This window comes from Myodes glareolus, chromosome 21, assembly GCF_982192425.1.
Source record: "Myodes glareolus chromosome 21, mMyoGla1.1, whole genome shotgun sequence".
In the NCBI taxonomy this organism is placed as follows: Eukaryota; Metazoa; Chordata; class Mammalia; order Rodentia; family Cricetidae; genus Myodes; species Myodes glareolus.
The window spans coordinates 41,997,144-42,010,558 of record NC_142046.1 but is presented as its reverse complement, the minus strand read 5'-3'; the positions used below and the strand labels follow the sequence as shown (position 1 = coordinate 42,010,558).

Below are 13,415 nucleotides of genomic sequence, written 5' to 3'. Positions count from 1 at the left end.
CTGCCTCCTGAATGCTGAGAGTAAAGGTTTTAGTTCCTCCTGCAAGTTTTAAATCTTAACTATGCAGACTCTTATTACCTGTTGTAATTTACAGCCCTCAGTTTGCCGTCACTTGCTACTTTGTTTTGCTTGTTTGGTTTTTATTTGTTTCCTTCAATTTAGGCATTAACATATATATTTTGGATTTTTCGAGACAAGAGCTTTTTCTATAGCATTGGTTATGGTAGAACTAGCTCTTTAGACCAGGTTGGCCTCAAATTCACAGAGATCCTGGGATTAAAGATATGCACCACCACCACCCAGAAAATCTAAGCATTTGAAATGCTTTCTGCAATGGTCTTTCAAAATGTTCATCAGCCTGCTATTTGTTTTACTTAAATAGGCAGTAGTAATTTTGTGTTTTCATTTACATTTAAAGTGCTCTATAGATGATGGTGTCATACTAGATCACTAAGAGCTAACTCCACAAATGCTTGTTCACTCATTTATTTATCTACTGATTAATGAACAGTTGCTGTGTTCCAGGCACAAAGGCAGTGCGCCTGTGATCCTCCTTCATGGACTTTAGAGCTATCAGTACATAGTGGGACAGAAGGATGGCAGTAGTTCTGTATTTTCCTATTGTATTTTATTTTATGTTCACCAATACTTTGCCTGTATTTACGCTTGGTGCCTAGAATCCACAAGAGTCTATCCGATATCTTGGAACTAGAGTTATGGATGGTTTTGAGGTACCTCTTGGGTACCAGGAATGGAACCTGAGTCTTCTGGAGCAATGGTGCCAGTGCTCTCTTACCTGGTGAGCCGTCTTCTCCACCCCATTTGTTTTAGTTCGTGGCTGAAGTGAAGGAATCAACTTTCTTTTTTTTTTAAATATTTATTTATTTATTATGTATACAATATTCTGTTTACATGTATGCCTGCAGGCCAGAAGAGGGCACCAGACCTCATTACAGATGGTTGTGAGCCACCATGTGGTTGCTGGGAATTGAACTCAGGACCTTTGGAAGAGCATTGCCTGAGCCATCTCTCCAGCCCCCAGGAATCAACTTTCTAAGTTGTGTAGAACAGTTCCTTCAGGCTGAGGGGCTAAGCTTTGAAATGAGACAAGTTTCTTATACTTGGGCGTGTCACTGTCACTGTGTGAGTGCAGCAGAGAGCCGCAGTGGAGCTCAAGCTGGCCGAACACCTCATAAGCCCAAGAAGTAGTGTGAGAATTCTCCTAGCACTGGTGGAGTTATAGCGTGGTTGGGAAGACTGAGGGTGTAGCTCAGTGGTAGAGTACTTTCGCTATCATGAATGAGGGTTAGATCCGTCACAACTCACAACACAAAAAGAAAGTAGCTGTTCAGTTCTCAGTGAGGCAGTACTAAGAGACATCAAGACCGCGCGCGCGCACACACACACACACACATATGATAATATAGGTAAACAATATCTTTTAAACCTTTGTTTGTTGGTTTTATGTATCTGTGTGTATATATAGGGGTGGGAAGCAGAGTACTAAATGCATGAGTCTTCTCCTGCCAACTGGATATTGAACTGTGGTCCTGGGCTTAGCAACAGCATCTTTACTCCTGAGCCATTGAGCAGTACCTTGAACTAGTAGGATAGCAATAATGGGTTCTGTGTTAAAGACAATGAGGAAAAGGAACAGGATGAATTGTGTGAAAGTGTACGGACAAAGGCCACTCCTTCTGTTGAGCCAGTTCACATAATCTGGTGCAAGCTCCTCCATGAGTGTGTAATGAAGATAACACATCTTTTGCTTCTTTGAAGGGATTATTATGAGGATTTGTTAAAACAACACATGAAAGCTATTAACCTTAGAACACTGACAGTATGTTGTTTTTTTAATACTAAAGCATTTAAGAGATGTCTTAAATAAAGCCTTGTTAATGAAGAAGTTTCTAGAAGGTCAGATTTCATGGATAAGCTGTAAGTCATTAATAGCTTAGGAAGTGACTTAGTGTACAGGTTCCCTTGGGTTCACGGCTTACACTGGATTTGTCCCAAAGATACCCTTAATCTATGGTAAGGATTAGGGTATAGCAATTTCTCCTGTTTTCAGTAAATGACATTTTGACTGTAGGTAAGGCTGGTAATCAAAGTATTTACAGTCAGTCCCCCATTGTGATATAGTTAAGACACAGTGATTCTTTTCTTCTTAAATATCTGGAAGTAAACAAGACCTGTAACCCAAATGTCCTATAATTTATTTTTAAGTATGAAGTGTTGCTGACTATGAACAAGCCTGCCCTGCCATACTAATAAGAGGCAGACATTTTGTGTGCATTTATGCCGTGCCGGTTTGTGTTTCCTTCGCTTCCGGTTACTGTGGGGAGAGTAGAGACCAAGTTCTGAAGTTACTTCCTCAAGTGAGACTCAGCTCCTTGCTAATTCTGTTTTCTTCCTGTTGCAGGTTTCTCAACAGTGATGTCACAGGATTGACCACATTGATCACAGTAAGACCAAAATGACTGTTTCGCTTCAAAGGACGAGTTGTTTTCTCTGAAAATAGGAATTGAATTAGGAGATATTCATAGCATAAAACTATTACAATTTCTCCCACCAGCCAGTTGAATGTTTAGATATTCAGTGACTCATAGTTCATATTTCTAGTTACTTAATACTTACAAAATGCCTTAAAGGGCTTTAAATTGAAAATTTAATTTATAGCTAAAATTATTATATACATATTTCACTGTGAATCATGCTGTCATCTTTTTCCATTTTGTTTTTACCAAAATGTGGCAAAGATTTAAGCTTATTCCATATTAGGGAAAAACTGGAGAAATAAAATTCCTTGAGATAGTTATGGATTATTAAGGACTGGCTATGAAAGCATAGCAACTTGAAAGAATTCTCAGGCTTTTTCCTTAAAGTTTTATCGATACCCAGATGTTCTTATACAGCCTCCCAAGTGGCCATGTTTGAAGAAAATGCTTCTTCTCTTTAGCTTTGTTTACAGTGTTCATTTCTGTTGTATGTCAAGGAAATGTGTTACCTATAAGTACGCCCTTAACAACTCCTAGATCCACAGTGTTGATTTTTGGATTAATGGTGGTGCTGAGATTGAACCTTGGCCTTATACATAGGAAGCATGAATTCTAAGACATGTCCCAGGCCTGGTACAGGATTCTTTTCTTTTCTTTTCTTTCTTTCTTTTTTTTTTTTCAGGATTCTTAACTAGGAAAGGCTACATTGTAGTCATGAAATTTCCCAGCATTAAAAAAGTATCTTCATAAGTAACAAAGGAATGGATTTTGAGTAAATTTTTTTAAAGATTTATTTATTTATTAAGTATACAATGGTCTGCCTGCATATATCCCTGCAGGCCAGAAGAGGGCACCATATCTCATTACAGATGGTTGTGAGCCACCATGTGGTTGCTGGGAATTGAACTCAGGACCTTTAGAAGTGCAGCCAGTGCTCTTAGCCTCTGAGCCATCTCTCCAGCCCCTTGAGTAAATTTTTTATTGAGCCTACTTTAAGCATACTTTATCTGTTAACTAAGCATAGGAACAGTTGTTAGGAGGTATAACAGTTATATAGAAGGCAAAGCCCAGATGATCTTTGTAGTCATGTTCAGAATTTCTTTTGGAAATTGTTTTAAATTTTCTGTTTTGTACTGACTAGAGAATTTTTATTGTATCTCTAAAGGTTTTATGATTATTTTGTTTCACTGTGGCTTATGGTAACAGTTTTGCTTTCTCTTGAACATCCCCCTCCCCTTTCACTCCCTTCTCCTCTCTCTTCTTCTCCTTTCCTCTTTGGTTTTCATTCTTTGTTGTGGTAGGGGTGGCATCCTGGCCACACATATAAGGCAAGTCCTGTATCCTTGAGTTATGTCTTCTTTTATAATCAGAACTTCATTGATGTAATAGGCTCTTTGACTACAGCATGCTAAAACATTCTGTATAGCATGCCCTTCTTTATAATCAAGTTAAATTATTAAGTAGCTATTGCAGTTCTTAATCCAAGTGTTTCAGGAAGAGGCCTTGTTCAAGTGTTGTTAGCTATGAAGTAAAGACAAGAAGTGTTCCTTTGCGATTAAGTAACTGCAGTTAGAAACTGTACTTGGATGATGGTTGTGAGCCTTTCTTCACTCCCTGTAGTCATGAGAGGAGAATGATTTCAACACTGATTGATGGTGAGTGCTAGTGAAAGGGTAGTTCACTTCTGTCTTGGAGTTTCTATTGCTGTGAAGGGCCACCATGATCATGGCAACTCTTATAAAGAAAATTTCATTAAATTGGTGGTGTACAGTTCAGAGGTTCAGTCCTTTATCATCAGGGCAGAGAGCATGATCGGTGTGCAGGCAGACATGGTGCTGGAGTAATAGCTGAGAGTCCTACATCTTGTAGGCAACAGGAAGTCAACTGAGACACTGGGCAGTATCCTGAACATTCTACCCCCACAGTGACACACTTCATTTAAGGAGGCTGTACCCTCTCCAGAAAAGCCACACCTCCTAAATAGTACCATTTCCTATGAGATCCTGAGGGCAAATTACATTCTAACTACCACAACTGCCAAGCCTGGCTTGAGATTCAGCACTGTTAGGAAAAGACTGATTTCTTCCAAGACAGTGGGAAGCCAAGGGCCTGTTCAGAGGTCCATCAGCTGGCATCAAGAGATGACATAGTGATAAAGTTGTACACTTTAGCTGTCTCAAACCTAAAGAGACAGATGGCATTACTACATTCTATAATTTATATGTATGAAGAGTGTGTGTGTGTGTGTGTGTATAGTTTTCCTTAAAACATTTTAGCAATTTTTAGAAAAAAGGAAAATTACAATTACTATTCTTTCTCTCTACAGCACAATCCACACAGATAGCAAAACTATTTCAATGAGCTTTTGAGGGATTGAGCTTTGTTAGTTCCATCAAAATTTGTACATGAGCCTCAGTTAAGTCAGAAGATACTTGGTGACTTCTGTTTTTCACTAGTTCAGCCCCGTACTCTAATCTGATGTCCTACTTGATTCCTATATGCATTAAATACTCAAAAATAGCAACCTTACATTGTGCCCAATCTAAACTACATGTTACATTAAATTTTATGCCATTCTTATATCATTATTTTTACATAGAATATCTTTCTGTCTTTTCAAATTTACATATATTATTTTGATGAAAGCAGCTCTCCGTTCTAATGCCCTGTCTATACTTAGTCATCTCTCTGAGGTATTCTCTAATCATCCTAATTGAAAGTGATTCTCTCTAATAGTTTGCTAACACTTAATTTTTATTAGTTCTTTGTTACTGATATCTGACTCTTGTATTTTGGATTGACAAGTACATAAACCTTCCTGTTGCTCTCAGCAAGTGTTTGTTGGTAATCATAAACATACTGAAAGTGCTAATTTACCTAATGTTTTAAGTTTCTCATATTAAAATGAAAATAAGGAATTTAGCATATGTAATTGAACATTAAGGTGCAGGGTGAATTAGGAGGATGGGTTTTAGAGGTCACCGTGTGCTATTTTGCAACTTTATGCCTTGGTACGATGAACTGTGAAGTGATGCATTGCGTCTGTTTGAAAGGATTGGACTGATATAGAAATAGAATATCTTTTGATTTTTTGAGACAGGGTTTCTCAGTGGCTTTGGAACCTGTCCTGGAACTAGCTTTCTCTTGTAGACCAGGCTGGCCTCGAACTCACAAAGATCCGCCTGCGTTTGCCTCCTGAGTGCTAGGATTAAAGGCATGCGCCATCACACCAGTCTTAAATAGAATGTCTTGTCTTCCTTGCTTGTTACTTGTGTTAACTGTAGCTTGCTCCTTTATAGATTGCTAAGAGACATGAAATCAACTCTAAAAACCTCCCGAACATCGAAATTTATGATATTCATTGTAGCCCTTTCATGTATGTTTCCATAGATTTCTAACTTCTCTGTGTGTGTTTGTGCATGTTCCTGTGTGTGTTTGTACACATGTGTTCAGGTGCATATATAAAAACCTTAAGCCAACCTTGGTGTCTTCCTTCAGGAGCCATTCAACTTCTGTTTTGAGGCAGGGTCTGTCCCCGGCGCCTGCTGAGGCTCTTCTTGGATTAGGTTAGACTGGCCAGTCTGTGACTCCCTCTTCCTCAGCACTGTTCCAGGTGTGGCTGCCACACTCACCTTTCACATGGATTAAGGGGATCGAACCCAGGTCGTCATGCCTGATTGGCTGGCTCTTTTCCAGCTAGTTTTATCTCCCCAACCTCCAGATTTTACTTTCTGATACATGTATGTTTATCACAATCACACACATCTCAATCTTCCAAAATCTTTAATTTCTAGCAAAGAGGCATTCAATTACAGCTATGGATATAATCCTTTCATTTGTGATAAAACTGGAATGCTAACCTCTTCAAAGGCCAGAATGAACTTCAGACAGTTTGGACTGGATATTGTAAATATGGATAGAGTTTGAGGGATGGTAGTGTGTACTGTATTTAGGAATGTAAACTTGAATCAGAAAATGGTTATGTTTTCCTTCTATGGTTTATGTAGTGCTTGCAGTCTGTGCTAATTACTTAGAAGATCCAGGTTTCATTCTCTAGGAGTAGGACTTAGATCTCAGGAGTGTTTAATATTAGAAGAATAAAGTTCACCAAGCACTTAGCACAGAAGACAGCGCACGCTAACTTCTTTTGACTCTAATACTCATTATCTTATCAATGCCTAAGACATCGATTATCAAGTTTTGTCTTGTTCTGCTATAATTTGTATTACTGTTTTATGATTACCTCTTGATTAAAAGTCTGCATAACATCTATACAACACATAATAGAATAATTCCATTAAAAATAAAGTGTGTGTTTCTCTCACTAGTATATGTATGTGTTTCTACATAGGTATATATATGTAATATATACATACAACATAGATATACACAGACAGACATGTGTATATATTTGCTTATGTATGCATATGTGAGAAAGAGTCTTAAAAGTTTTCAATATTAATGTAAATACATACTTAGATCATCTAAGATGTCCATTCTAGAATGAATATCTGCCAAATGTATTCAGGGCTGTGATTATAATATTAGTCTAATCAAATTCTACTCCCAAAATAAACTTTATAAGAAAATTATTTACTTGTGCTATTGAAGACTTGTTGATAACATAGTGAACTAAATCAAAATGTAGTTTGTAGCAAGAAATGGTGGCACACATTTAAACATACCACAGTACAGGTGTGAAAATTCCAATGTAGAAACTGTCATGATTAGTGTTGTCAGCTTGATAGTATCTATGCTTATCTAGGAGCTGGACCTCTGCAAATGCCTGAGAGAGTGTCTTATTTTGCTAATTGATTTTGGACAACCCATCTTCATTGTGGATGCACAAGTTGTGCTAGAAAAGCCAATGTTTGCTGGAATCAGAGGGTAACAGACCATCTCTGTTTAAGACATGGTCTCTCTGTGTTGCCCTGGCTGTCCTGGAACTTGCTATTAGACAAGGCTGGCCTCAGACATGGAGATCCACCTTCCTCTCTCTGGCCAGTGCCTGGTTTAATGGGCCATTCTTGTGTTAACTTATTAGACAGGAATACTGAAGAAAATGGAGACAGCTTGAGCCTGGGTTATGAGGCTTCAGAAAGGAGCAACTAATCCATCAGGAACTGGGTTACAGACCATTTTTTGGTGATATTTTGACCAATAATTTGGCTTTATTTAGCTAAGGTCCTGCCAACCTGAAGTGATGTTAAATTGTGAGATGATGAGCAGTTTGGTAGAGGAAATTTCAGGACTGGAGAGCATTCGGGCGGGTGATGAGCAATCAGCTGTGATTGTTAAAGAGCCCCATACCACTGTCACGTGCCTGGACAGTGGAGCTGTCACGATAGCAAAGCCTCACCTATCCAAGACTTCATTTTATGGGGATCCAGATTCGACTTCATTTTACGGGGATCCAGATTCGTCTGGAGGAAGAAAGGCTAAACTAACGGGGTTGTCCGCTCTTTGAAAGCAGTTGCCTAGAAAAGTGCCCAGGACCAGCAGACAGAAGCTGGTTGACCAGTAGTCCCAGGTGGGCAACCTACACCTTGAGCTGAAAAAACCTGGCAGCAATGTCCAGGTGTTAGTGGTTTTCAAGGCACAGAGGTCGTGGAAAACAGCTGAGCTGAGGCTAGGCACTGTGTGACAGGGTCATGGTTCTTAGAGAGTCCCTGAGCCTACTGTGTGAACCTGTGAATGTGAAGCCTCAGTTGCCATGGAAACACCAGTATAGCAGTATATTATTTGTATTTTAATAAATAAATCTTGCCTGAAGACCAGAGGCAAAGCTAAAGCCACTAGAGATCAGGTAATGGTGACACACACCTTTAATCCCAGGATTTGGGAGGCGGGCAGATGGATCTCTGTGAATTCAAGGCCATCCTGGGCTACACAGAAACAAATCCAGGTGGTGGTGGCCTTCACCTTTAATCCCAGTACTATGGAGTTACACACCTTTAAAATGAGAGCAGAGAGAGCCTTAGGCTGTTAGTCCTTGGGTCTCCCAGCCTTGGTAAAGGTAAGACTTCTCTAGTGGCTCAGCTGCCTTGCTTTTCTGGTTTTCAGGTTGAACCCCAATTTCTGTCTCTGGGTTTTTATTATTCGTAATACACATCATGTAATTGGCGATGCCAGGGCCATGGGGTGCCCACCAAGGGGAGTTGTGAAGCCAGCCTAGGAGCAAAGCTGCTGTATGCTGCAGTAGAGCTAGAGTAGTGGGGCTATCAGAGCCACCTGGAGCCTGGAATTCGAGGTTATTAGCCCCAGATGCCAGGCATCGAACTGCAGGATTTGGCATGTGACCTGTTTGATTTTGGTTTTGCTTTGATGTTATCGTTGCATGTTATACCCTGGTTCTTCCATTTTGAGATAGGCATGTTTACTTTGTACTGGTAAGTGCTGAACATTTGTAACTTGTTTTTATTTTAGACTTGGGGCTTTTGAAATGTTAGAATTGTTCCAGGCAGTGATGTAAGGTTTTGTTTTGTTTTTTTGGACAAGGTTTCTTTGTAGCCCTGGCTCTCCTGGAACTTGTTTCTGTAGACCAGGCTGACCCAGAACTCAGAGATCCACCTGCCTATGCTTCCCCCGAGTGCGGGGATTAAAGGTGTGTGCCACCACCACCCAGCTAGTACTTCATGCCTTAAAAAATGCTGTCACCCAAATCTTCAGGGCATCTTATCTTTCTCGTGTTAGAGGGTCTCATGCTGCCGAAAATCTAATGGGTGCTGACTGGCTATGGTAGCAGTCGATGGCAGCTTTTTCAGCTAAGATAATGAATTTGAAACAGACTTCTCTGTAGCATCTGGTGCTGTTTGATAGCATTTTATACATAGCAGAACTTTGAAAATTATAGTTGTCTAAACCCTGTACTGCTTTATCATTAAGTTTATGTCATTTATTCCGCATCTTTCTTGACATTTTAGCACTGTCAGTAGTATCTTTACCAGAAGGGTTCAGTCTCACTTTCTGTTATTTACTCGTGCATAAGAAACGGCTCATCACATTTTATGACAGTGTTGTAGCATTTGAGTCACGTTTCCATGTTCTACTTAAATTCCCTTTGCCAGTTCCCCCAGACACCTGTGCTTGCTGTCTTCATTGAAACTTCAAAACCCTAATGTCACCCTGGACGGCTGTAATCAACTTCTTCCAAACTCTTGGAATTGCTGATATTTTAATTCTTCCCATGAATCATAGATATTCTTAGTGATATATAAAATGGGGAATCTTTCAAGATATTTTCCTTTCTTTGAGACATAGCCCAGGATGGCCCCAAACTTGTGATCTTTGTTTCTCAGCCTCTGCATGCTGGGATTATAATCATGTGTTGCCATGCCCTGCTCCTTTATTGGTTTTCCATTTGCTTTCCGTACAATTCATTGTCTAGGACTGGAGGGATGGTTCAGCAGTTAAGAGCATGGCTGCTCTTCCAGAGGACCTGGGTTTATTCCCATCACCTGCATGACTACCCACAACCATCTATAACTCAAGATCCAGGGTATAGAATACTTTTTCCTGGCCACTTCAGGCACAAGGAAGGTTCCTAGATACATATACAGGCAAGAAGGCAAGACACCATACACATAAAATAAAATAATTTAGTTTTGTTTTGTTTTGTTTTTTGAGACAGGGTTTCTCTGTAGCTTTGGAGCCTGTCCTGGAACTAGCTCTTTTAGACCAGGCTGGTCTTGAATTCACAGAGATCTTCCTGCCTCTGCCTCCCAAGTACCAGGATTAAAGGCATGTGCCACCACTGCCTGGCCATAAAATAAAATAATTTTAAAAACTAATTATAGAAGTCATTATCTATGGTAGATTTAGCTCCGCTAAATGTATTTCTTCCATAACGATGCCTGAAAGTTAAAATCACTGCTCTATCTTAGTATTGGCAGGCATGAAAGTGATGCTGACCTTATTCTGTATTTTACTGGGTAGCTAGTATAAGTGAGCAATAATCTTGTATGGTTTCTCTGTAGCTTTTGAGCCTGTTCTGCAACTAGCTCTTGTAGACCAGGGTGGTCTCGAATTTACAGAGATCCGCCTTCCTCTGGCTCCCAGAGTGCTGGAATTAAAGGCTGCCCAGCAGGAATGTAATCTAATGTTTTAACAATGTATAGGGAGTGGGTGGTGTGTGTGTGGGGCGGGGATGGTGGTGGTGGCGGTGGTGGCGGCGGTGGTGGTGGTGGCGGCGGCGGCGGCAGCGGCAGCGGGTGAAGGGTAAGGCAAAAACTGCTGGTGCCAGTTTTGCAATGCTTGGGTCTACTAGAGCTCTTCATCACCCTGTGCAGGTGGTCCTGAGCTGTATTCCTTCATGGCCTTTGTTTCAGTTCCTGCCTCCATGTTTCTGCCTTGACTTCCCTTCATGATGGACTCTGAGCTGTAGTTTAAAATATTTAGATTTGGCAGTATTAGTTTGTTTCAGTTATTGTCGTTTGCTTCCTAGCACTGTTCTGTTAGTTTGTTTTCTGAGCCATATAACTCTGGCTGGCTTGAAATTCACTATTTAGACCAAACTGGCCTTAAACGAACAGAGAATCACCTACCTCTGCCTCCCTAGTGTTGGGATTAAAGGTGTGTGCTGTTGGGCCTAGCTCCCTATCACTCGTATTTTTATTTTATTTATTTATTTATTTATTTATTTATTCTCCCTATCACTCTTTAAATACGTTCTTCATCGCCATCTAGTCCCTGTGTTTTGGGGTGAGAAATTAGCTGTTAATCTCATTGCGGGTTCATCCTTCATAAATTGCTTCTTTGCATTTGAGAGCATTTGTTGGCAGGAGATACAGGTGTTTCTGTTTTTGCCTGGTGTTTATTAAAACCAGAATTCCCCTCTCTATCATTGCCTCTTCCACCCAGCAGATCCCAGCATGTCTTGGTGGGGATCCACTTTCCAGATGGAGTTTGTTGATTTTGTTGAATCTGTAGATTTATATCTTATCTTCCTCAAATTAGGGAAGATTTCAAATATGGTTCTGCTCCTTCCTCTTTCTCATTTTTGCATACTCATAATTGATACATTGGTTCAGTTGACGTCGCCTCTCAGACCACCATCTCAGACGGCGGTCTCATTCGCAGGCCTTTGTTGTCGCGCCCTCACGTCTCTTTAATTTGCACAGTGAGTTCACCTAGTTACTCTTACACTTACTATTAGCTCTAAATTTTCTGTTTTCTATTTCTTTACTGATGCTATCTTATGCATTTTTCCCCCTCTTGACTTCTCTTTGTGGTCTTTGATTTCCTTTAGGTCTCAAAGCATGATTTAGAAATGTAATCTGCTACCAGTAGACCAATCCTAAAAGCAATGCTAATGAGACTAGGCTGGCCTGGAATTTTGGGATCCGCCTGCCTCTGCCTCCTGAGTGCTGGCATTAAAGGCATGCACCGCTGCCCTGTGAAGATATCTTAAGAAAAAAAAAATCTCTGGCTAATTTAGCTTGAAGATAAATAAATAGACAGGAAAGAGAGGAGTTTGAAGAATAGAATCCTATGTAACTGTAATCCAGAGAGCAAGCATTGCATCAATTAACCAGAGGTGAAGTGATACTGGAAGAAAGTTAAGACCTTGCTTTTTTGTTTGAAGCATGTTGAAATTGTCAGAATCTCACACATGTATACTTGGTGCTAGAGATTGAGCCCTTATGGACTCTCTGTAGCCCCAATAACCTTGGTTAGGGTTTCTATTGCTGTGAGAAAATACTATGACCAGAAACGACTTGGGGAGGAAAGGGTTGATTTGCTTTATACTTCAGTCACTGTTCATCACTGAAGGAAAGCAGAATAGGAACTCAAACAGAACAGGAACTGGGAGGCGGTGGAGGAGTGCTGCTTACTGGCTTGCTTCAATTAACTGGCTCACTCTCCTTCTCCCTCCCTCCCTTCCTCCCTTCCTCCTTCCTTCTTTTTTTTCCCCTTCATTTTTGGTTTTTCAAGACAGGGTTTCTCTTTGCATACTTTGCTGTCCTGGAACTCTAAAGATTAGGCCAGTTTCAAACTCTGGGGTCTGCACCACCAGCCGGCAAGCCTGCTTTCTTATAGAACCCAGGACCACCACTATACCAACATATGATGCCCTCTCATTAATGGGCTGGGCCCTTCTACATCTATCACTAATTAAAAACACCCTACAGGCTTGCCTACAGCTGGATCTTATGGAGGAATTTTCTCAGGTGAGGGTCCCTCCTCTCGTCTGACTTCAGCTTGTGTCAGTTGACATGAAACTAGCCAGCAGAGAGAGGATAAGTAAGCGCTCAGATTATATGATGTTTAGATGACAGAACAAGTATTACAATTGCTGAATGTGAGGGTTAGTACCTGTGTCCCCTTATTCCTAACACAATCTAGGAAATGTGTAAGAAATTGTAAGTGGTAGCACATACCATGATCCCAGGTACTCAGGAGGCTGAGGTAGGAGGAGCATGGCCTGTCGCTGCTCTGGGCAGCTATTGAGACCCTGTTTCTAAACAATAACAACAAAAAAGCCTCTAAACAAATTAAAGATTTGTAGTTTCTGGAAGCATGAAATTGTCCAGTGTCTTATTATTCCAACGATAATCACTAAATTTCTACTCTGCTGTTGGATAACATTTTGTTCTTCACCAGTGAGGTTGCCCTTACATTTATTGTCTAAAGTCTGTTTGGATCTGTTGCTTCTAAGTAAACATAGGAACTTCTTGTCCTCAACATCTATTATAACAAAGACACTTTTGATTTTCCCCTATGGTTTCTTCTACCTTTCAATTCTTGTGCTGTGAGGGTAAATTATGATGATGAATTATGTGTCAGGCAGTTTCCATGTGTTATTTTGTTATTAGTATAAAGTAACAATTCCAATTTGACATACTTCAAAAGGATTATTATAGCTAAGACTTACATTCATAGTTTTTAATCAGAGACAATGATGTTTCTACTATAACA

The 13,415-nt window shown here is 40.2% G+C and overlaps 1 protein-coding gene across 11 annotated transcripts in view; it reads left to right on the top strand.

Annotated features, from left to right (window-relative positions):
- Baz2b (bromodomain adjacent to zinc finger domain 2B) overlaps nucleotides 1–13,415 on the top strand; it is a 214,043-nt gene that overhangs the window by 50,080 nt on the left and 150,548 nt on the right. For all 11 annotated transcript variants that reach the window (XM_087899994.1, XM_048426208.3, XM_087899990.1 and 8 more), the window contains exon 2: nucleotides 2,423–2,465. The gene's annotated coding sequence lies outside the window, so the exon portion shown is untranslated. The remainder of the gene's footprint in view (nucleotides 1–2,422; nucleotides 2,466–13,415) is intronic.